General features: G+C 34.4%; 1 long non-coding RNA gene across 2 annotated transcripts in view; it reads right to left on the minus strand.

Moving 5' to 3' along the window:
* LOC107517043 overlaps positions 1 to 22,944 on the minus strand; it is a 266,407-nt gene that overhangs the window by 213,120 nt on the left and 30,343 nt on the right. The window lies entirely within an intron of this gene.

The following is a 22,944-nucleotide window of genomic DNA, read 5'->3' on the forward strand; positions in this document are numbered from 1 at the left end:
AAGAAAATGTGTAAAGAGAACTTTGTTTCCAGAATATAAAAAATTTTTAAAGGGACCTAAGAAGATAAGTATTAATGCAATGATTAAAAAGTCTGAAGTCTTTAATTCTTAAGTACCTTCTTTCTTGCTTACTTATGACATACCACGCAAGTTATTAAAGCAGTCAGACTAACTAGAAAATGCTTCCAGGGTCTCAGATAGCAAAGATCTCTCCAGGGGTGATCTGTTAGGAACAGGCCAGCAATATTACAATGTAATAAATGGCAATTGTCAATAAGAAGAAAAAACTAAAAAGGAGGTGGTAGTATCTAAAATAGACAAATATATTTTACTTTCTTGATTGATTTATATTTTAGATCTTGTCTTTTAACCTTTTTTATAGACTATCGATGTATCTTTATGCCAACCTCACATATTTATAAGCACTAATGTCTGAATAAACTTGTGCTTCTACAAGATTGTTTTTGAATGTGTTTTAAACAAAACGAGTTATCTTTGATTTCCTAATCCTTCTTTTTAGATCCTTAACTCTCCATAAATAGCCTCCTTGAAACAACTCTGGTCTGCACAAACATACAAGTAGTGCCACCTAATGGCAGCTACCCATTTTATTTTTTCTTTATTTAATTTATTGGGGATGACATTAGTTAATAAAATTGTATAGGTTTCAAGTGTACAATTTGATAATACATCATTTGTATACTGCATTGTATGCTCACCACCCAAAGTTAAATTTCCTTGCGTCACCATATATTTGACCCTTTTTACCTTTATCTATCTCCCCACGTCCCTACTTCCCCTCTGCTAACCACTAAACTGTTGTCTATTTCTATGAGTTTTTGTTTGCCTGTCTTGTTAATTTGTTGTTTTCAGTTTTATATCCACACATGAGTGAAATCATATGGTTCTCAACCTTTTCTGTCTGACTTATTTCGCTTACCATATCATCTCAAGATCCACCCATGTTGCTATAAATGACAGCATTTCATCTTTTCTTATGGCTGAGTAATAATCCATTGTATATATGTACAACATCTTTATCCAATCATCTATCAAAGGACATTTTATTTCCATGTCTTGATCACAGTGAATAGTGCTGCAATGAATATCAGGGTGCATATATCTTTCTGGATAAATATTTTCAAATTTTAGGGGTAGGTAACCAGAAGGATTGCTGGGTCATATGGTAATTCTATTCTTAGTTTTTTGAGAAATCTTCATACTATTTTCCATGGTGGCAGCTACACATTTTAGAGCAAACAAACCACAGATTGCTGTGACATTTGAATACCTTTCTAAAGTGAAACAAATACCACATAATCACGTATTATGGCTCAGGTTCCGAAACAATCCATTACCCTTATTCTCTCTTGAGAAGTAAGTAATCACAAGAAAAGTTTCTGAAATTTCCCTTCAGTTCTGCTCTTCTTTCTCCTGTCAATGGCTTTTATCTTGACCACTACCTACCTACTTTTACACGTTATCTAAAAAAAATTATTTTAAATATAACAAGCTCTATTTTAAAAAACACAAAAATGGGTTTGACAGACCAGCGTCATCAGTTACTCCTTGATCTGTAATTAGATGATAAACTTCATATGAATTCTTTTCTCGTGGATTATGAAAAAATTCAATTTCGTTTTTTTCTGCCATGTTTCTAGCCTCCAAATATCTATCAGACTATCGAGACTGTGGGAGGAGCTTGAGGCAACAATGGATTCTAGAACCATCTAAGAACACTTTACAAGCCACCTTTTGTAAAAGAATAAAATAGCCCTAAAACGGATTCATATTTTGCACCTCCTCCATACAATCTTGTTCTTTAATTCCTTCTCCTAAAACCATTAAAGCCCAATGAACAATTTACTGTCTCTTCCCCTTTCACTTCATTTAAATAGGCTTATTTGGTCCTAGACTCATCAATTCAGCAAAAGCAATTAATTACCTAAAAGCAAGATTACATTTTGTTCTATGATGTTGTCTCCATCTGTCATAAATGAAAATTGCAAATTCAACTTACTAGCTATCATTTTCCAGATTGCACTGATAAAGAGCAGGCTTTGAATTTAGTAATGTTCTTGTGAGCAGAACTGGTTACATAATTTGTGAGGCCCAGAGTAAAATGAAAGCACAAAATCCCTTGTCCAAAATGCTGGGAGGAAAAGTTCTGTTGAAATATTGAAATATAAAGCTTTTTCCTTTCTTTCATGATCTCTCATCTTGTTATGGTGTTTTTATTTCCTATTTAACATCCTTCTAAGTTAACATAAATCAAAATTTTAAAATATTCTCGAGTTTTACTGTTCATGTTTATATTATGCAATAACAGTTTAAATACAAGAGCATTTAAGCGATATTCAGAATCATTAAAATTACACAATTCATATTTCATAGCTTGTACATGCATATGTATTTCATTCTTAGCTGAAGAGTGAAAACACTGCACAAAACTAACAACTGTTTTTATTTCATTTCTTGGTACCAGCACATTCTACCAACCTTCTCATCTTTGGCTTACTAATAAGTTAGGAAGGACTGAAAGAAAAAGGAACTATCTTTCCCTTTCTACATTATCATTTCTAGCATAAGTAATTGGCTAGTAGAGATCCAGTAGAGGTTTCCACCGCTGTTTGTGTTTCTTAGGATGCCATTGCTTTCCTTCTACATCAGAGCAAATTCTGGCTCATAAAGTTGAGCCAGCACCTCAACTTGGTCATAGACATAACGCCTTGTATTTGTTTGCGTCTCACTGAATTCCCATGCATCGCTCATTCACTGGAATTCTGTGCTCTTCGAACATTGTGAGCACTTTATGCGAATGGAGTGGTAAGAAAAGGTGAACACACATATTAAATGTACCTCCTCACTCACACACATGCTCCACTGCCCTACCAGACTTATCTTACATAAACTAAACTCAAAATTAAAATTATCAATAATTGCAAGACGGTGACAGTAGAGTATTAAACTAAGCATAGGCCCCTTTGAGTACAAATCCTTACATGACTATACAGGTCATTAAACTATCCCTGCTTGTGAGAATCATTAGAACAGAAAAGCTTCACTCTAATGAGAGGGAGGAAGAGGAACTATGTTTATTGAGCATTTACTAAATGCTGAGCACTAGATTAAATCCTTCACATAACTACCTCATTTAATCACCATTCATAAGTATTTTTATCCTCATTTACAAAGGGGGAAATTGGGATTTTAGAGGCTACTATATTTTGCCCAATATCTCTAACTAAAAGGTGGTGGAATAGGGATTTTCACACAGGTTTTACTGATCCTAAACTTTACCTCTCACTATCCCCTCAAGAGAATTTAGTTCAGATTTTTAATTATAAAATATTTTTAAATTATTTCTTTCACATGTAGCAATAAATGTGTATGCTAATAAAATCGAATATAAATTAATAAAATAGCATGATTCACGGGCTATTTTTTAAAATCTCATCTAGGCTTCTAGTTTAATATGACAGATTAAGCACACACATTTACCTCCTCTCCCTCCCAAGGCTTAATTAAAATGATAATAGCTTTTGTAAAAAATATAAACTTCCAACTACAAAGAGCAGAGAATGGAAGGTATTGGTGAATAAGCAATCCTAAAAATCAAAATTCGCAAAGGAAAAATATGAAATATAAATCCATTTATAAAGTTAAAAAACAGGTAAAACTAAATTATCAGTGTTTATGAATACATACGTAGATGACAAAACTATTTTTAAAAGCGAAAAAATAAGTAACACAACTTACATTGTAGGAGCTACCTCTGAAGGGGCAGAGAATATGATAAAGAGAACACAAAGCTTCTATAGTACTGCTGTTTCCTTTCTTACCTGGGTGATAGGTATAAGGGCTTTCATTTTCTATATGTTTATTGTATGTTTGTGTGTGTATGTGTGTGTGTGTATACTCTTGAGTGAATAAAGTATTTCTCCAAAAATTATTCACTACTTAAAAAATATTGCATTTATAAAATAACTACAAGACAGTACATACAAGACAGTATCAGATAACAAAAAAAAACTTTTGGAAATTAAAATTTCATTGCCAAATAAAAATCAATAGAAAATTTAGAGAATAAATTTAAAGAAATCTCCCAGATTGCAATACAAGGAGACCAAAACATGGAAGAAAAAACAAAGGATTCAAAGGATTATTCTAAGATATTTTGTATCCAAAGAATTCAAGAAAGAGAGAAAAAAGAAAACAGGAAAAATTATCACAGGAGGTTTAACAGATGATTTCATTGAAGATGGATCCAGTCTTTAAACCCAAAGAATTCATTCTGTGCCCAGCACTTCGATATGTCCTGGCAAAATGTCATACTTCTGAGGATAAAGAAATTATCCAAAAAGCTACCAAGAAGAAAAAACAACTTATCTGCATGGGAATGAAAATCACAGATATTAGCTTTCTCATTAGAACATAGGACATGAAAAGGCAATGGAACAAGGCTAAAAAAAAAAATTATAGACAATCTAATAACAAGGCATTTTCAAGCAGGTGAGGACTCAGAAGTTTACCTTAAATGCACCCTTTCTAAGGAATGAACATGTATTTTAATAAGTACTCCATCAAAACAAAAAAAGGTGGTCTAGAGCCTCCCCCAAAATAGTGATTCCCAATTCAAGAGAGCAGAGAAGTGAAATTTCAGGATGACAGCTACATAGCTGTCCTACAGAGCCCTAGTAAAGATTGAAACCAGGAGACAGGAGATTGGAGAGACTCAGGGGAAAAAATGAGAATTAACAGAACAGATAATATGGTTGGGAATTTGAAAAATTTTAAGGATATAACAAAGGCATTGGTAAAATATAAAAAGGAGAATTTATTTGAACTGACAGAAAGAATATTCTTCACTGAAAGGCATAGTGGTAATAACTTTATCCCACAAAAAAAGGAAATGTAACACTGGCATGTTACTTTACTCTACAGTGAACAATTTGGTGTGCTTGTGTTGGCTCTGGCCTTCTAGGAAGCAGTGGTTGAGGAAGAGTTAAGAGATAATTAAGTGGAGATGCCTGTGAAATATAAAGGATAGAGGGAGTAGAAGTAGGCAGGAAAAGCTTTCAGCGCTCAGTGTAGGTCTGACATCTGTAAAAGAAAAGGAAGAAAGGAGACTCAGGTAGGAAGAACCACTCTAAAAGAAACTCTTAGCAAGCCTAACAGTGAGCTACAAGCAAGAAATGCCTTTTGCATGAATCTAATGTTGGACAGCAACAGCTAGCACCTAAACCCTCACCATTCTCAATCATTGGCTAGAGTTGTCCAGAGAGAGTCAGGGAGAGAGAGTACTCTGCTCCATCACTTTGACAGACCTCAAAGGCACTGCAGCTAACTACAATCCTTGCTGCAAAAGCTCTCTTAAAAAGACACGTGAGTGGTATAACATGCTTCTTCCAATATATGCAACACACTCACCAAAACCTTTAAGGACACCACCTCAAGGTTTCATCTAATTACTGCATCAGCTAAAAAGTCAATTGTTTTTTCAGTGATATGCACTCCTTTATATCAGGTCCAGGTGTGATCTAGTCTCTTATCAAAAAAAAAAAAAAAAAAAAGGCAGTTATCTTACCCAATATACCCAATGGGAGAGAAGGTACAGGATAACCACAATAAAAGCTACTGAATTTTCAAGCATCATTAGTAATGTGAAATATACTTAATGTGAAAAACCTCATGCAGGTTGCTCATATAGCTTATTTTCTAATTGACATTTTAATAACATGGTCATGGTGCTAAAGGCCTCGTGACATCATCGATGATAACTGAGACTGGTTTCCCTAGCAGCATGAGGCCAATTATATTCTGCATCAGGCTTTAGGAGAGGAAACAAATGCAGGTTTGGGGACCAAAAGGATTCCTGATAATGGATAAACTAGATTGAAAGCATTTCATATAAGTAATTATCTTTAAAATTATTTAACATGGAGTATATTTTATGAGATAAAACTTTTATGTGAAATGTATACTTAAATTAAATATTAACCTTAAATTTAAAAAAAATATGGGCCCATATTGCAAAAATTCCCAGAGCTCCTAAGTGTCTCCATTAGCCAATCTAGAAGACCTAAGTTCTGCTGTCCACTTGTCCATTTTCCTCAGAGGCCTCTAGTTTTTCCCTCTAGGGGTCTCCTTCTTGTCCATTACCCTTTTGGACACATCTGAAGTGAGGCTGCTTAACTTTCACAGTCTACTTCCCACCAATGTAGGTTTGCAGATTTACAAGTTGCTTTTAAAGTTAAAAAAATATCATGGGCTTTTGCAGGCCTGATATGGGGGTTATCTGGCAATAACAGTCCCTGAAAAACTTACTAGGCTTCTAGTCATTTAGTTTTCAAGGGATAAACACAGCCAAAGATTTCCTTGACAAATTATTTCAAGACTTGAGGACTGACATTTTACTTACTAACTCTGTACTCTGCCTAGAACACTCTGGCAGCTACTGGACCCAACTGAGATTTGGGTGGCAAGGCAACACCTTAATTGCATCTTTGCAACTGGACTGGTTCCCATTGTCTGACAGAGGTGCTTAAAAAGATTTGGGGTCTTGTTCGTATCTCTTGCTAAAACTGACAGTTGTACAATTGCTTGATTTGGATCACAGAATCAGTTGACATTTTCACCTTTAAGGCACCAAATTACCAAAACTCAAATCTTCTGAGATTGCCTCAGACACAGAGTCCCTCATCAAAGTTGTATTTTCCTCCATTCCTACTTACAAACTAGTAGTTCTAGCCTGAGCTCTTTTCTTTGGCATAGGGCCTTTTAAACAAGGTATGAAGTAGCCAATGGACATTGTATTTTCCCCACTATTTTCCCTGGAGTTGCTGGCTCACTTGGCCTGTAATCTGCCTGTCCAAATATCAGAGGCATATTTGCCACTGTTTTGACACCATAAAAAAATGCAACCCCTTTACATTCTGCAAAGTCTGCATCCTTGAAACTATCAAACAAATGTACCTATTTAAGTTTCTGTTATGTGCTTTACTCCACTTTCACATACCAAATTTTACATTAGGTAGAATATAGATTCAGCTGCATGAAATAGAAACTTGAGTTAATATACCTTTAAAAAGATAGAAGATAATTTTTTTTACCCACACAGCAGCAGGATGGAAGAAGAGGGTGGGAGGAATAAAGAGCACAGTCCCCCCCTTTAAGGACATATCTTTGAAAGTATCTATCATATATGTTTCCCTCACAACCTCCAGGCTAGAATATATCACATGACCACAATTTAGTGGAAGGAAAGCTAGGGAATTAATGGCCACGTACCCCATTAAAAACCCCAGGGTACACCAGTTAAAGAGAGAAAAAGGAAATCAAGGACAACCAGTCTCTTCTGCCACTCTTCCCCAAGTTTTGACCCCTATTCAACAGATAACAGCCAGACTAATCCTCCTAAAACAGAATTTCTCCCATAATTCATTTTAAGACTGATGGTGATTCTTTACTGCCTACTACATAAAAACAAAACGAAACAACAATAACAACAACAAAACAGTTTCTCTATGTCCTGAATTTTGAGGTTCTTTAATCGTACTTCTTTCAAAGCCAAGCTCAAACCTCTTTTTAATAAAATCTCAGCCTACTTCAGACTGATCTCTACATTTTCTATATTCTCAGTAATGTAGTTTTGCATTTAATTCTCTAATTTTTATTATGTGTATATTTTGTCTATAAAAATGATTTTGTGCTCATTACAAGAAAGTTCCATGATTTATCATCCTTTTTTAGCCCCACAAAAATATTATGTTAATAACATAAGGAGTACTTAACAAATAATAATTGATGGATCAGAATCCTAAGTCATTAAACATACAAGAATTATAAGGGCAATAACTTAAAAGAACAATGAAGAATCTCCATTTTCTCCGATGCCATGGTTGGGTAAATGTACTATTTGAAGTTGGATTCCTCTTACAAGTAAATTTCTAAGAGTTTACAGAGACTTTATTTTAGAAAATACATATTTTTTCTCTTTGTTATTATTAAAATATATTTAAAAATAGAAAAAAAATAAAAAATATAAATAGGAAAATAAAATTATCTATATTCCATATAAGAATAAATCAAAACTAATAATATTTTAGCCTAGAATCTTCAGTGAAAGATATGATTTTAAACACACATCAATGAGAATTACATGTACGGGATTTCAATTATCATAAAATTATAGAGTATTATCTTAAACAGGACTTCATCAAGCCTATTAACATTCTTCCCTATGTACTACTTTCATCAAAGCATGTATTTTATGCTTTCAAGGTTTTCTGTAGACAAATGCTTTTTTATCAGAAGTATGCTGACATATCACACCATTTACAGTCATAAAACAAAGCAAATGGTATTTTTATGTGTTTCATTTTTCTACTCTATGGGTTATAAACACCATTATACAAATTTTCAAGAAAAAAAAGGATACTTACCCTTTAAACTTTTTTATATATGTTTTAATATATTCGATGGTCTTCACAAGTCTTAGAAAGATATATTCTCTCATGTTTCAAATAAAATTTCCAAAAGATATATTTCCCTTTAAAGTGTTAATAATTAAATTATATCTATCCTTCTTATCTATATCACAGAATTATGAAAATAAATGGTGAAATAAATTTGAAAAAAAATTAAGCTCTTGGAAGGAATAGTAGGTATTACATAAAGATGAAATACTATTTTATTTACATATTCAAAATTTATTTTGAAGTAGAAGTCACACTACCATTTTATTATATATATATATATACAGATATTGATCAAAATCATTACTTTCCATATCAATAAAAATGAAATTATTAATTACTTCCCTTTTCTCTGTAAGGGGTTTCCAGATCTGAAACATTTCATTGAAATAATCTTTTCTCCATATTAAAAAATAGTGCATCCCACTGAGAATGAAAGACCACCCAGTTGTTTCAAAGAAGGGTAATTACAGACATGAAGATTAGTTATGAAATACTCAGAAACAAATCCACCCATAATGGGCAACAGAATTGCAAAAATGAACACTAGGTATGATATAAAATCAGGAGGAAGTACTATCCTGATAATAGCTTCATTCCTTTATTTTGGACTAAAACAAACTGTTATCGCTTAGTATTTTCCATATTGGTATTTGGCAGTATTAGCAAACCTGAGAAGGAACTGATCCCTAGGTAAAATGTGAATAATTATTAAATTCAGGTAATAAGTACGTGGATGTTTGTTTTGTCACTCACTACTTTTCTGTAGTTTTTTAAATTGTCACATTAAAAAAAAAAACTCCTTTATATCAAAATTTCAATCACTTCCATTTCACCAATAGCTCTTTGTTGGCCAGAATTAGGACCAGCAGCTTTATCACTCACATTATCACTCTTTATCACTCTTACAGCCTTTAAAAATGAATTGTCAGAGGAAGAAAAAAAAATGGCATAGATGATAGAGGCTCTGTTCTGGCAACCAAATCAAATTTGTGATGGAAACAAGGAGCAGCAGCAAGGAAAAATTGCCTGGGATCTAGATGAATAAGACATACAACTAGGGAGAAATCCAAGATATCATCCTGCAATGCCAGAAGGTAGGACAGGGCGAAGACGCAGGGCTGCCCAGTCTCCAGAGGCTGAGTGAGATGGAGGGTGCAGCAGAAGCAGAAGCTTCTTAAAGGGGCCGTGTCTGTGAGCAAATTTTTCTGGTGACAAACCTGCTCGCTCTGAGCACCAGTGCCAATTAGGCTGCGTGCAGGGGTCACTAGGTACTTACAGGGAGACATTGCTGGAGTGAGGACTGAGGAGAGGCTCGCTCTGTACAGAAGTATCTTCGGTATCCTTTGTTCCTCTGTTGAGCCCTCCCCACCTCCCAGTGCATCAGACACACCACCACCAAAGCCCTGAAGTCATCAAACTGGAAAACAGAGGTCACTCCACCCAAGGGATTCTTTGAAACTTTGCCTCCCCCAACTCGCAGTTCCATCCAAGCCACATCTAGGTATATCCTCAACGAGTCAGGTGCTCCTTGCTGAGCAGCATCTAGACTCATACTGGAGTCAGTTGGCTTTGGTTTCTGGTGTGGCCTTTTGAGGCAACTATAAGCACAACAGGTGGCCCTGGAGAGACAGAGGCCTGGGCTAAGTTTGGCCTGCAGCTGAACCTCTCTCAGGACTGTGCCACTAGACATCTACTTCACAAATCCACACTAATAAGACTGTGAGACTTAGAAGCTTTGCTTAGTACAAAGAAACAGACATGGAAAGGCAGCTAAAATGGGAAGATAAAGAAGCAGAAACCATATGAGAGAAGAGAACAGAGATACAGATATAATGGAATCAAGTAATCTAACAGATGCAGAGTTCAAAACACTGGTTATAAAGATGCTCAATTGAACTTTTGGGAAGTGTAGATAAATTCAGTGAGAACTTTAACAAAGAGATTTAAAAAAGACATAAAAGTGGAAATGGAAATTATAAAAGGGAACCAGTCTGAAATGAAGAATATATTATCTGAGATGAGAAGTATATTATATGGAACAAACAAAGGAATAAACAAAGTGAATTTTAAAAAAGGATCAAATGCCCTATCTAGACGATGGGAAAGCCAAAGAACACGCAAACAGAATGGCAAGAGATGAGATGCCAAAACTATAAAAATAATTTAAGGAGCATGTGGAACGCTATTAAGGGTCCAAATATCCATCTGATCGGTGTAACTGAAGAAAGCCAAGATGTTGAACAGCTGTTTGAAAAAATAATGATGGAAAACTTCCCTAACCTGGAGAAGGAAATTGACATAAAACCCTAGGAAGCTCAGAGAATTCCAAAAATCAGGGATCCATAGAGGCCCACACCAAGACACATCATAATTAAAATGCCAAAGGTTAAATACAAAGAAAATTTTTTTTAAGCATCAAGAGAAAAGCAAATAATTACATATAAGGGAACACCCAAACGACTGGCAGCTGATTTCTCAAGAGAGACTATGCAGGGCAGAAAGGCTTGGCAAAAAATATTTGACAGAATGAAGACCCAGGATCTACAACCAAGAATACTTTATCCAGCAAAGTTATCATTTAGAGTTGAAGGACAGATAAAGAGCTCCCCAGACAAAAATAAGCTGAAGGAATTTATCAACACTAAGCCAGTATTACAGGAAATGTTGGAAACACTTAAGAAAAAACATGTATCAAAAGCAGGAATGAAGAATGGAACAACTATATTACTATCAATAAGTACCTCAAATGGAAAAGAATTAAGTGCTCCAACCAAAAGATAGAGTGGCTGAATGGGTTAGAAAACAAAATCCCTACATAATGCTCCCTATAAGAGACTCGCTTCAGATTAAAAGACACACACAGACTAAAAGGAAGGGGATGGAAAAGATATTGTCTTGATGGACCTAGAGGGTATTGTGCTGAATAAAATAAGTCAGATAAAGGCAAATATCACACGATTTTGCATACATATGGAATCTAAAGAACAAAATAAACAACAAAAAAATGAAATAAACTCATAGATACAGAGAATATTTTGAGGGCTACTACATGGGAGGGAGGCTGGGGAGAATGATAAAAAAGGGCAAAGGGATTAAGAAGTACAAACAGATAGTTATAAAATGGACATGAAGATATAAAGTATATCATAAGGAAAATAGTTAACAACATAATAGATATGTAAGGGAGAAAAAGGGTACTAAATTTAGTGGGGTGATCACTTTGTGAGTTATATAGATCTCTAATCACTATGCTGTACAACTGAAACTAATATATTATTGCATGCCAACTATAAGTGAAAAAGATTATTGAATTGTACGATGTAAATACAAGCAACTAATTGTCTATTTTATTTCAATAAAGCTGGGGGGGAAGTTACAGGAGAAAAATAAATAGATAACAAATAGATAGATAGATAGATAGATAGATAGATAGATAGATAGATAGATAGATAGATAAAAGAATGTCTAGATCAACCAACAGCATGCCAATGTCTCATAATGGGAGCAAACCCTACTAAGAACAGAGTTGCCTAGCTGCCGTGTAGAGTTAGCCACGGACACATGAGCTAGCTCTACGAAGCCCAGGCCAGGGCAGGGAACAGCTTGTACTGATGCTCTAAATAAATGCTTACTGTTGCAAACTACAAGGTTTTTTTTAGCTGCTTGTTATACTGCATTATAAGGATAACAGTTAACATATCCTGCCCTGCTTTATATTAGCAGAAGAAATCAACACGGTTTGTGTATCACATAGATATATGGATAGTTGATGTATCAGTATGAAAGTTGAGATTGTTCCATGTTTTCCCACATTAAAAGATACAACCTCTGCTTTAAAGTAATTAGCAGATATATCGTAAGGCAGGGTGAAAGCTTTTCTCAGGAACCAACTTTGGAGTGGCCAGGCATGAAAGTGAGTAAACTGCCACATGATATGTTGAGGCACATAAGAAAACCTAACATTTGCAAAATATATTGGTTCCTTTCCTCCTTTATCCCTCCAGCTTAATAACTTTCTATCATGTCATCATAGACACCTAAACTTATCAAGATCAGCAGTTTAGTTCAACACCAACTTCTCAATCTGAAAAGAACCACCCTAACATAAAACCCATGTAAAACAGTAAAATGTAAACACTTTTTTCCTTCAACTCATTCCTAGTAGCCCATTTGAGTGATCCCACCCCTCAATAGGACACCTCCTTCTACAGGCAGTCATCATGCCATGCCCTGGCATTATCCTGTGGTCTCCTATCCTTCACCTCTCTCCTACTACTGATTTCTATCTTACCATAAATCGAACCTACCCTTAGCTGTGAAAATCTACAAAACTTATAACCACAGGGATTATAGTGACTGATAACTTAGGGACAATTGTATCTTATCAAGGAGAGGGTATAAGTGTACAACATAGAATGACAGATATCAATAGTAGAATAGGGAAGAATATGGGTAAATATCTGGAGGATTATACTACCTCCCTGGCATCCTGTGCAAGCACAGCCAAAGGAAGGGCTCGATTCAATCACACAGAGCTCTGCACTTAGAAGAAACCCAAGCTTAGTTTAATGCTCCACTGTAACTCTTCCAAGGGGCTCTGCATTTTCATTTGGCACTATGCAACACAAAATATATAGCCACATCCATTCAGAGGTAATAGGTAAGTCTGCTTGTCAGCTGTGTTTTATTAAACAAAAGAACAGGTTTCATGTATGGAAATCATTTTATAGACAATCTTCTAGGTCTTACTGACCTAATAAGTGAATGAAGTCTAATCCTCTGGTACTTTAAACCTCAATTTCTTCTTCTCCACAATCATCCATATACCAGTACATACATTCTTTAAAAAGAGTTGAAAAAGAATATTGGTGAAAATCTGAAAATGATCTCAGAGAGAACTGTTTTGATTTTCCCCCAAACAGAAGACATTTACCCTTAACACTCTAGCACCATATTAAATGTACATCTGAGACTGAGATATAAATCCTTACCTCTCTTGCCTTAGTTCATTCTGTTCTGTGACAGAGAAAACAAAGATCTAAAATGTAATTTTTCCCTAGAGGCAACATTTTAGGTACTGCTTATTAAACCTACATTGTGTCAGGTATCTAAAAGAACACATAAAAATGGTATCTCTTTAAAAACAGCCTTTTCAATTGCCTCTCAGTGTAATACCTTTGTAACACTTCCAGAGGCTATAAAGCCCAAAGACTAGAGTTTCCTAGAAGCATCATTATTGCTGCCAGGCAACAATGAACCTGCTCACTAGGTTGTTCCATAGCCTCTCCTTGTTGTACTATATTTTATTTCCTTCTCTTATGAAACATTCCCCAACAGACCATTCATATCCCATCAATATAAAGGAGAAAGACCTAATCCTTGGACTTTGGTTCTTTCTACTTACAAATGGATGAGGCTGACTGCCCACCTGTTTAATAAAATGACACACAAACTCCCATCCTTTTCTACTACTAATTTGCTGAAAAGTCTAAAATTCCAACATCTAAAGTTATTCTTTTATATTCAGCATTTTCACCAGAATGATTCTGCAAAAGTGCAACTGATACTTAGAAAAGATAATATAATCTATATAACATTAAACATCCACTCTTCCCTGAGCTTTTATAGATATGCAGAAAAGGTCAATGATGGTTAATGGGCATTTCTTCTTGCCATAAGTTGGGCGATCATATACTCAGTTTATATAGGAAATGACTATCTCCACCATGAGAGATTTAAACAACATTCCCAGTGATGCAGGGCCTAACTGGACCAGACAATGCAAATTATGGTAGAAGACAGAAAATGCAGCCACTAGTGAAAGAAGGAAGAATCAAAACAAAAAGAACTTGGGCTACAGAGAAAATCAAAAGGCCAAGCAAGCCATAAAATCAATTTCTACATTAACAAGGAATTTAGCTGCCTGAAATTCTCAGACCATCTCAAAAAGAGGTAAAGTCATTTTTAGCATGAACTTTGATCATTGACAGAATCATAGTCCTAGGGCTGACTGCAAACATAAAATACGGAAGAAAAAAAAAAAACAGTGCAAGCAGTATGAAACAAACTATTATGCGGCATATAGAGGATATTAGAATAATTGAGACAATAGAAGAGTTGGAAAATAGACCAGAACAGAGACTGTTTCTTAGGTCATATCTATCTATGATGAACGGAAAGATGATATTTCACCCAAAAACGTTTGTTTTTTAAATTAATATATGTAATAATGAGTTTAAATTAATGTTTAGCACTCGTTTCAGAGACTATATATAGTTACTATACAAAATTTGGCTATCTTCATCTTCATAAAGTTCTTAGTTTATGAATCCCAAAGAATCCTTAGTATTAAGATGTCATTGTAAAGACAGACCTGTTTGCCTTTGTCATTCCAAAAGAGAAGAAACAGAAATAGAAACTCCATCTCCAACTACAATATGGAAAAGGGCTACCAAGTTCAGCAAAAGGTAAACTGGAATGTGGGAAGCTTTCAGGAAAAGACTAAAAATTTCAAACAAAGTTGAAAAGTCTTAGTTCTTTGAAGTCAGTGGCACTCTCAGAGAGGACAGGAGAAAGGGGAATGACTGAGGACTCACATATACAGAGCAGTCTGATGAAACAGGGTAGAAGAAGTATATTCTGCATTGTGAGCATCTCTGAAGTTAGTTGGTATATTAATTAAATAAAAGCCAACAAAAGATTCATATCAATATATTAATAAAAATAGAGGAAAAGAGCATGAAAAACAAATGACAGATGAAGAATATTCATATTAATGTTGCCATGTAATACATGAAAATTGTAGCAAAATATAAATGATGGATATAAAACACTTAGTAAAACAAATGTCCTTATTGAGTAGGACTTCAAAACAGAATTATGAAAGCTCACGGAGAGCACAGCAAAACAACACCGTTAGTTAAAGATAAAGTTTGCAAATGGACACAACAAATGAGAAAGAAAAATAAAGCCATACCAAAAATTAAGACAAGAGAAGTCATGAAAAAAATGCATTTTACACCAATAACAAACTAAGAGTAAGAGAAATTAGGAAAAAATATTCCATTTACAATTGCATCGAAAGAAATAAAATACCTAGGAATAAATTTAAACAAGGAGGAAAAAGACCTGGTACTCAAAAAATTATAAAACACTGAAGAAAGAAATTGAAGAAAATACAAATAAATGGAATAATATACCATGCTCATGGATAGGAAGAATTAACATCGTTAAAATGTCCCATACTACCTAAAATAACCTACAGATTCAGCACAATCTCTATCAAAATATCAATGGCATTTTTCATAGAACTAGAACGAATGACCCAAAGATTTACATAGAACCACATAATTGCCGAGGCAATCTTGAGTAAGACACTGAATTGCCGAGGCAATCTTGAGTAAGAACAAAATTAGAAGTATCACAACACGTGATATCAAACTATACTATAAAGCTATAGTAATCAAACCAGCATAGTGCTGGCATAAAACAGACACAAAGATTAATGAAACAGAATAGAGAGTTCAGAAATAAACCCACGTGTATTTGGTCAAGTAATCTATGACAAAAGGGGGCAAGAGTAGAAAATGATGTAATGACAGTCATTCAATAAATAGTGTTAAGAAAACTGGATAGATCCAAGCAAAAATATAAAAGAAAGAAAAAGAAACTAGACCACTTTCTTAAACAATAAACAAGAATAAACTCAAAATGAATTAAAGATTTAAATGTAAGACTCCAAACCATAAAACACCTAGAAGAAAACAGGCAGTAAACTCTCTGATATTGCTCTTAGTAATTTTATTTTTTGAATATGTTTCCACAGGCTAGAGAAACAAAAGAAAAAGATTTTAAAAATGGTACTACATCAAACTAAAAATATTTTGCACAGCAAAGGAAACAACACAACAAAACTAAAATACAACCTACTGAGTGAGAGAAGATATTCACCAGTGATACATCCAATAAAGAGTTAAAATCCAAAATATATGAGGAACTCATACAATTTAATACCAAAGAAAAATAAAATAATCCAATTAAAAAATGGGTGGAGGACCTAAATAGACACTTCTCCAAACAGGACATGTAGATGACCAATAGACATTACGAAAGGATATTGAACCTGACTGATTATCAGAAACATGCAAATTAAAAACACAATGAAATATACTTCATAGACTGTTGGTGGGATTGCAAATTGGGGCATACATTATGGAAAATAATATGGAGGTTCATCAAAAAACTATAAATAGAACTACCAACAATCTCACTTCTGGGTATGTATCCAAAGAATTCAAAACACTAATTTGAAAAAATATGTGCCTCCCTATGTTCATTGCAGCATTATTTACAAGAGCCAAGATATGGAAGCAACCTAAGTATCCATCAATAGACAACTTAATAAAGAAAAAGTGGTTCATATATACAATGGAATATTACTCAGTTATAAAAAGATAAATAAAATCTTACAATTTATGACAACATGGATGGACCTAGAGAGTAATATGCTAAATTAAATAAGTCAGACAAAGAAAAATGTCATATGATCTCACTTATATGTGAATCTTAAACAAAAAAAACAACAAATAAAAAAAAAATAGAAACAAACTCATAGATACAGAGAACATTTTGATGGTTGCCAGGGGGTTGGAGGGCTAGGTGTAAGAGATGAAAGGATTAAGAAGTACAAATTGGTGGTTACAAAATAGTCATGGAGATGTAAAGTGCAGAGTAGGGAATATAGTCGATAATATTGTAATAACTATGTATGGTGTCAGTGGGATACTAGACTTATCAGGGGGAATAACTTCACAAATTATATAAGTGTCTAACCACTATGTTACACACCTGAAACTAATATAATAGTCAAGGTTGACTGTAATTTCAAAATTAAAAATAAAATAATAAAATAAAAATTAATAAAAATTTTAAAATGAAACCACATAGAGAGGAGTGAAAGAATAATTTTTTAAGTGAAAATATTTAAAGATCAAAGAGAAAATGATAGCTACAAAAGGTAAAGAAAATGCAACTGTATATACAAGTAAGTCTTGTTTTACTGTGCTTCTCTCTGTTGTGCTTCCCAGATACTGCATTTTTTACAAATTGAAGATTTGTGGCAGCCCTGCATTGAGCAAGTCTATCAGCACCATTTTTTAGCTGTATTTGCTCACTTCAGGTCTCTGTGTCACATTTTGATAATTCTCACAATATTTCCAAATTTTTCTTTATTATTACATTTTTTATGGTGCTCTGTGACTCATGATCTTTATGTTACTATTAAAATTGTTAAAGGACACCACAAACCATGCTCATATAAGACAGCAAACTTTAATCCATAAATGTCATGTATATTCTGACTGCTCCATCGTCTAGTTGTTCCACGTGTCTGCCTGCCTGTTTGTGTCTGTCTCTCTGTTCATCTGTCCATCTCTCTCCCTTCCCACCCCCAATTGGGCTTCCCTATTTTGAGACACAACAATACTGAAATTAGGGCAGTTAATACTGTGCTACTGCCTCTAAGTGTTCAAGTGAAAGAATGAGTTGCACATCTCTCTTTAATGATTTGAAGCTAGAAATGATTAAGCCTAGTACAGAAGGCATGTCAAAAGTTCAGATAGGCCAAAAACAGTTAGCCAAGTCATAGATGCAAAGAAAAAGTTCTTGAAGGAAATTAAAGATGCTACTACAGCGAATACATGACTGATAATAAAGCAAAACAGACTTATTGCTGATATGGAGAAAATTCTACTGATCTGGATAAAAGATCCAACCAGCCACAACATCCTCTTAAGCCAAAACCTAATCCACAGCATGACCCTAACTTTTTTCATATCTATAAGGGCTGGGTTTCTCTGTATTACTAGCCAGACACAATGACAAAGTGTAAAATCCTATCATTTATTAATTTGCCCCTGAGGGCACTAAGGTAAGGTTTTCTCCCACCAAGGACATCCTATAACCCAAGGAGAAGGTTCTTATTGACTCCTTTGTGGGGGCGAGGACAGATCCAGACTGCTACCTTGTCAGTAGTTTACATTCTCTCTTCTCAGTTTTCTCCTTAAGGAGTTTGGCACCTGGAATACTCAGAACCTTTCTAAAACAAAAATATAACAAAGACCAAAAAATCTTGCTAGGGTCAGTGGTTTTATTAATTCTTTAACCAAGGGATTGAGAAGCCAACTGAGTCTGACAATTCTTTCAAATAAAATTTTTAAATGCACAGCTGGGTTAACAACCCAAGTTTGAACACAGATTAATAGATTAATAAGTAAAGCTTATATATTGATGAAAAGCCTTACCCAGAAGATAGTGTTTAATTTTTGGAGTCTAGGTGTTACAAGAACTTTTGAGGAATAATACAGACAGGAACTTTTTTATGGTTATAAAAAAAGAACAGGATAATTATAAGATACAGCTCAGATTTAAATCTGAAAAAATTTCTTTCTAAAATTGGGTCTAGATTTATTTTCAATCAAATGTTTTAAAGCATATTCCCAGCCTTTAGTTTTATCACAAGAGATTCTAATTGCTGTACCACTTAAAATGAACCATTTGAGCAAATAAGCATTACATCAAAAAAAGCTTTTACAATAAGTTTGCTAATTAGAGGCGTACAATCTGTACTTCGGTCAGAACCTATATGGCCAGCACTAAAACAAAGAAATAGTTATATAGCTAATGGAAACTAAGTGCTAACAAAGAACAAAATAGGGAATTCTAGTTTTTATATTGAGATATTATGGATCTTATAATGCTATGCATCCACCTTTTTGACCTCCATATAGCTGGAGATTGCCAGAGACATCAACGGAGCTTCAGACTAATTCTGAGTTCTAGCAACTTATTTATTGCTACTTTTATATTTAATAGCTATTTGTACTGATGAGACCTTGACATAACACATGATTTAATACATCTATATAACAATCATTTTGATTTAACATTTGTCTGGTTGGTACTATGCTATTTAATTTCTCTAAAAATCTAAAAGAACAAAATGTCCTGTTATGGACTGAATGTTTGTGTTCCTCCCAAATTGGTATGTTGAAATCTAATCCCCAATGTGGTAGTATTTGGAGATGGGACAGAATGAGGTAGTAAGGATGGATCCCTTATTAGTGGGATTAGTGTTCTTAAAAGAATAGGCCAGAGAGCTAGCTTGCTCATCTTTCCTTGTGAGGATATAAGAAACTGGCAGTCTGCAACCCAGAAGAGAGTCTTCATAACCTGATCTGCAACTCGCAGTCTTCAGAACTGTGAGAAATAAATTTCTGTTGTTTATAAGCCACTCAGTCTATGGTACTTTGTTATAGCAACCCAATACAAACTAACATGTGCTTTATCAGGAGGTAGGCCAGCCTTCAAAAATATGTATGTGAAATTCTAAAAGCTAAAGCCATTCAAGGTTCTTGATAACTCTGTGTCATTTCGCCTCCTGAGCTTTACATCCCTTTCCAAGCCCATCTCTCCAACCAATCCGAGTTCCTCAGTACTTCTAAACATACCTCAGGTTTTCTCATAGTTGTGCCTTTTCTCCACAGAAATATCTGCTGCCCTTAGTTGTATATGTCTAAATTTCACCATATCTTCAAAGTCACTGTGAAATAATACCTTTTCTAAAAAGCTTTCCCTGATTGCCCCAACTTTAAGTGTTCTCTCCATCCTCTGAACTATAGCACCGTTTCTGTACCTTTATACGGTATGTAAGACTTTGTAATCCATCTACATGTCTTATCTCTTCTGCAGCAGGCTAAAGAGAAGGCTTTATATATTAAAACTTCTTTCTGGAAAAACAACAGAATATACTTCCATTAATGCCCAGGAAGAGAAATAGTCCATTAAACACCATGAATAACCAAGGTGATGAGATATCTCAGAAGGAAAGAGAAAAATCCCCAGAAAATGAGGTTACAAACATAGAAATATGCAACTTAAATTAGACAGAGAATTCGGGATGGCACATCTGAAAAAACTCAGTGAGTTCCGAAACAAGTCATATCAACAATTTCAGAAATTGCAAAAACACCCAGATGAGCAGAACAAGGCGATTGAAATCCTAAAAAAAGAACCAAATAGAACTTCTGGATTTAAACACACACACACACACACACACACACACACACACACACACACACGTTGCAAGAGTTGAAAAATGAAATAGCAAGCTTGGGAAATAAAGTCAACTAAATGGAGGAAAGGTACAGTGATATCAAAAACAGAAATCTAGAAACAAATCAGAAGGAAGGAGAGAGAAACTGAAGAACAGAAAATAATGTAAAAGAAATATGAGAACTAACTGATACCATTAGGAAAGGAAACATAATTTAATGGGCATTACCGAAGGCAAGGAAAAGGAGCAAGGACTAGAAAGTATTTTCAGACAAATAGTAGATGAGAATTTCCCAAATGTAAGGAATGAGCTAGAACTTGGAATTCAAGAAGTCAACAATACACCCAATTATCTCAACTCAAAAAAGCCTTCACCAAGACACATTGTATTAAAGCTATCGAAGATCAATGACAAAGACAGAATTCTCAGGGCAGCCAGAGAAAAGAAAACAGTAATGTATAAAGGAAAACCACTAGATTTTCATCAGACTTCTCAGCACAGACCTTACAAAGGGGAAAGGAATGGAATCAAATATTTAAAACTCTTAAGTGAAAGGAACTACCAGCCTAGAATAATGTATCCAGCTAAGCTCTCCTCTGACTATGAAGAAAAAATTAAGACATTCCCAGACATACAAAAATTGAGGGATTTCTCCACTACGAGGCCTGCATTACAGAAAATTCTGAACGAGGTCAGCTCATCTAAAACAAAATTAGGAATAAAGTGACTATCAGGTAAATATAAACAGAGGAGTACGAACATTACTAGGAACAGGGCATCACAAGCTTAAATAATAAGAAGAGAATTGCTATATCAAGATAGTAATGAACATTCAGCATACATAAAAACAAATTGAGATAACAATGACTGAAAAGGCGAAGATTCAAAGATCTAGATTCACAAAGGGTAATGGAGATAAGGCACACACAGAAGAAAATGTACTACTGTATGTATGTATGTATGTGTATATATATATATGTGTATATATATGTGTATATATATATGTGTATATGTATATATGTGTGTATATATATGTGTGTATATATATGTGTATATATATGTATATATGTGTGTGTGTGTGTACATATATACACACACACATATATACATATATCTTTGTATATATATGTATATATGTGTGTGTGTGTGTGTGTGTATATATATATGTACACACACACACACACACATATACATATATCTTTTTCATATTTGTAATGGTAACCACATACCATAGAGTCAGAACTATAGTATATAACATAAAACAAGAAGAGTCGGAGGCAAAACCCACAAAAGCTAACCAAAATAAAGAAAACAGAAACACAAGGACAAGAAAGCAATGGAGACACTGAGCTACCAGAAAGCAAAAGATAAAATGGCTATAAGAAGACTTCATATTTCAATAATCACCCAAAATGTAAATGGACTGGACTCACCAATAAAAAGGCACGAAGTTGCAGAATGGATCAAAAAACAAAACTCAACCATATGCCTCCAGGAAACACTTCTCAGTTCCAAAGACAAATATAGACCCAAAGGGTGGAGAATGATATTTCAAGCAAATGGCATTCAGAGAAAAGTGGGAGTAGTGGTACTAATATCAAACAAAATAGACTTTGAAATAAAAAATGTAAAGAAAGATACTGAGGGATACTTCATAATGATAAAGGGAATCATGCACCAAGAAGACATAATACTTACTAATATCTATGCTCCCAATCAGAGAGCCCAAAAATATGTAAAGCAATTACTAACAGAACTAAAGGGAGAAACAGACCAAAGCACTATCATAGTAGGGGATCTAAATACCCCACTGTCAGATATGGACAGATCATCCAAACAGAAAATTAATACGGAAATAACATCCTTAAACAACACATTAGACCAAATGAACATAATTGATGTATACAGAGCCTTCCATCCCAAAACAGCTCCTTATACATTCTTCTCTAGCATACATGGAACATTCTCAAGGATCAACCACATACTGATACACAGAAATAGCCTCAAAAAAATATAAGATGGTTGAAATCATACCAACCATATTCTCTGATCATAATGCTTTGAAACTAGAGATCATTTGCAAAAAGAAAGCAGGAAGAACCACAAACATGGAGATTAAACAGCATGCTACTGAAGAATAACTGGGTCAGAAAAAATAAAAAGAGAGATCAAGAGATACACAGAAATGAATCATAATGACAGTACAACATGTCAAAGCTTTTGGGACACAGCAAAAGTGGTCATAAGAGGAAAGCTCATATCATTAGAAGCCTATCTCCAAAAACAAGAATAAGCCCAAATAAACAACTTAATGCTTCATCTTTAAAAAACAGAAAAGGAGGAACAAATGAG

The sequence above is a fragment of the Rousettus aegyptiacus genome, unplaced genomic scaffold (assembly GCF_014176215.1).
Source record: "Rousettus aegyptiacus isolate mRouAeg1 unplaced genomic scaffold, mRouAeg1.p scaffold_m13_p_1, whole genome shotgun sequence".
NCBI lineage: Eukaryota > Metazoa > Chordata > Mammalia > Chiroptera > Pteropodidae > Rousettus > Rousettus aegyptiacus.